Source organism: Spinacia oleracea, chromosome 6, assembly GCF_020520425.1.
Source record: "Spinacia oleracea cultivar Varoflay chromosome 6, BTI_SOV_V1, whole genome shotgun sequence".
NCBI classification, from domain to species: Eukaryota; Viridiplantae; Streptophyta; class Magnoliopsida; order Caryophyllales; family Amaranthaceae; genus Spinacia; species Spinacia oleracea.
In genome coordinates, this window is record NC_079492.1 from 61,481,562 (window position 1) to 61,485,279 (window position 3,718).

At 43.1% G+C, this 3,718-nt stretch overlaps 1 non-coding gene across 1 annotated transcript; it reads left to right on the plus strand.

Annotated features, from left to right (window-relative positions):
* The first annotated feature begins 234 nt into the window (after nt 1-234).
* On the plus strand, nt 235-341 carry LOC130464522 (small nucleolar RNA R71). Its single transcript, XR_008924926.1, has one exon. It is a non-coding gene; the product is annotated as a small nucleolar RNA R71 (small nucleolar RNA).
* Nucleotides 342-3,718: the final 3,377 nt, after the last annotated feature.

Here is a 3,718-nt window from a genome sequence, read left to right on the forward strand (position 1 = left end):
GCAGTCAATTGGGCAGTTAATTGTTCAATAGAATTTAAATCATGCTTACCACCCCTGTTAGATAGACCTCTAGGATTTCCATACTGGGCATTGTTAATGGCTATCTCCTCAATCACCTCCATAGCTCTAGGCACCTCAAGTTGCATGAACCTCCCACTTGCAGCTGAATCCAACAAACATCTAGACTCATTGCCCAAACCATTATAAAACTGCTGGATCAAGAACCAATCTTCCAAACCATGGTGCGGGCACTCTCTTTGCAAATCCTTGAATCTCTCCCAAACCTCGAACAGACTCTCATCCGCTTGTTGTGAGATACCTAATATCTGACCCCTCAGACGAGCCGTTTTCTCAGGTGGAAAATATTTAACATAAAAAGCAAGAGCCAAGGATTCCCAATTATTGATTTTCAAAGCCGCCCGATTCAGCCCATTAATCCACAGTTTAGCTTTCCCACTCAAAGAGAACGGGAAAAGTATCTCCATAGTCTGCTCCGGAGTCAATCCCTTTTGCTTGATGGTGGAACAATATTGGATAAAGGACTGAATGTGAAGATTCGGATCTTCACCTGGTTCCCCACCGTACTGGCGTCTCTCGATCATGTTAATCAATGCAGGCTCAATCTTGAAGGTCTCAGCTGCAATAGAAGGCATGATCGCCTTCGGTAGCACGGACAGACTTGGCTTAGAGTAATCTGTAAGCCGTGGGGTAGGTGGCGGTATCAGATTTTCGTCACCCATCTCTATCTCTGAAACTGAATCTGCATCTGAAGGAAAAAGATCGCCAATATTATGATCAGAATCAGAGCAATTCCCACACTGTGCAATGAAAGTTCTTCGTCTACGAAAGGTTCTTTCGGGCTCAGGATCGAATGGAGTAAGATTACTAGTACCTACGGTCCTGGGCATAGACAAAGACTAACAAAACAATGTGAGATCCAGTCTCAAGGAACGTGAGTTCCTTGAGTAGTAACAAACAATAATCTAGGATAAGCAATCAACAACAGAAAATAGAACCGTTTCCCCGGCAACGGCGCCAAATTTTGACAGGCTAAAGTCATATTACCTAATCAAAAATAACCTAAGGTCCACTAACTAGGTAGCAAGGGAAGTCAGGATCGAATCCACAGGGAAACAGTGTTCTTTCTACTATTAATCAACTAAATTAGACTATTGGGAAACAAGAATTGGTTGGTTTGTATGCTAAGACTACGAACGATAATTAAACAATTAAGAATTCGGGAATTAAAGGATCTAGGGCATAGGTTCACCAACAAATAACAATCCAAGACGATAAACAATCACAATAATCAACAAAGCAATTAATTAGACTAGCATGCTCTCTCGAATCGATACTAATCATAGACTTAGAATTAACGGACTCTCGCTACGTATTAATCCTAATTCCACCTATTGACACAAGCCTAAACATCAAATTGCATCTCTCGAATCTTAACTTGATATTGCCAAACTACCACAATTTAATTGTATAGTAATAATAACCAATCAATAGGAATTAATTACAATGCCAACAATCACAATTATTCAATGTCCCTTCATGTTATTCATGGATCCCCAAACCCTAGAAAATAGATTTACTCAAGCATATTAACAATAACCAAAGCAATTAACATAATCAAAAGCATTATTAAGGCAACACAATGAATGAAATTAAGGAGCAATACCTAATTGAATGGCAAAGGAAATTGAAAGCTTGAATTTTTATTGAATTTGAAACTAAGTGTTTTGAACTAAATTTGAGAGAAAAAACTAAGCTTAGGAAAATAGTCTAAGTGCTTAATACTAGAAAAATAAGGTAATAATCTATCTCTCTAAATTAACAAAGGCTATATTTATAGTTTAGCCTAAAAACATAAGGAAAAACCGGAAAAGAATAAAGAAGGACGCGCGCGCACAGCGCCTTGGGTTGTCGTCGCCCGGTCGGGCGGCTCTCCGCCCGACGGGCGAGAAGCTCGTAACCTGCCCGACGGGCGCAGGGCTGCCTGACGGGCGTAGGGCGACTTTCTGGAAACCTTCTCCGCGCGCCCGGTCGGGCGCTCCTCGCCCGTCGGGCGGAGAGCGATTTCTGCTGCTGCTGCTTCTGATGGGCGCCCGGTGGGCACCGGGCGAAACTCCGCCCGTCGGGCGCCTTCTGACGAACTGATCCTTGGTTGCTCGCCCGATGGGCGAGGGGCAATCCACCGGGCGGAGGGCTAAGTGATCTGCCCTTCGTCCACAACACCGAGTCTAACTTCCGGGGCTCGATCATGAACATCTAGGGCTCCCGTAAGTCGATAAAAGTCGTCCCGAACTCCCTCGGGATCCTGTAGTGGCCTAAATCATCAAGAAACGGGCCTAAAAAGACCAATTTCTCACTAAGTATTCCTGAAACTCAAGGCACACTAAAATACACAGATTAGTACTAAAATGGCTCCTAGGAGCTCATTTGACGCATAAAAGTACTAAGGGACGGGGGTGAAAACAATATATAAAACGCATATATCAACAAGCCGGGGGAAGGTACCAGCGTTTTCCCTTTTCTTGAGGTGCCAACTCGGAGCGACCTATAGCAGCCATATCTTGTCTAACTTTAGGCCCATCCTTCGTTTTCCCTTGCATATTCAACAATGTCCCAACAATGGCATCACAAACATTTTTCTCAATATGCATTACATCCAAACAATGCCTAACTTCCAAATATCTCCAATATGGGAGATCCCAAAAGATAGACCTCTTCTTGTAACCACCACTTGGCTGACCTTTATAAGGCTTACCAAACTCTGTCTCAATGTCTTTAACCCGTTCATAAACCTCAGACGCACATAAGGGGGCAGGAGCTTCTCTCATCTCCAATTCTCCATTAAAAGCTTCCTTCTCTTTTCGAAATGGGTGATCTTCAGGAAGATACATCCGGTAATCCATGTACACATCTTGCCCACAAAATTTTAGGCGCCTCGAGACCAAATCATCATGACAAACTGGACATGCCTTCTTTCCCCTTACAGAATACCCTGGCAAATTTCCATAAGCCGGGAAATCATTTATCGTACAAAAAATCATGGCACGTAAAGTGAAATTGGTTTTGGTGTATGCATCAAACATCAACACCCCTTCATCCCACAACAATTTCAAATCTTCAATGAGTGGCTCTAGATACACATCTATGTCATTTCCGGGTTGTTTAGGCCCAGAGATTAAGAGCGACAACATGATGTATCTACGCTTCATGCATAACCAAGGAGGCAAATTGTATATGGTGAGAAGAACCGGCCAAGTGCTATATTGGGTACTAAGTGTCCCAAATGGGTTCATTCCATCCGTGCAAAGACCAAGCCTGAGATTTCGAACTTCTTCCCTAAAGACCTTGTACTTTCTATCAATGTTCCTCCATTGTGGAGAATCAGCAGGATGCCTCATTAACCCATCTTTCTTCCTCCCTTCGGCATGCCACCTCAAGAGTTTTGCAGTTTTCTCTTCTGAGAAAAGGCGCTTAAATCTTGGTATAATAGGAAGATACCAAAGCACCTTAGCCGCAGAAGGTTTCTTCTTAGTTGATGTTGCATCATTCTCCACGATCTTGTAACGGGAAAATCCGCATCTTGGACACTCATGCAGATTTGCATACTGCTTTCGATACAACACGCAATCATTTGGACACGCGTGTATCTTCTCATAATCCATACCCAAAGGACACATAAGCTTCTGGGCCTCATAGTTAG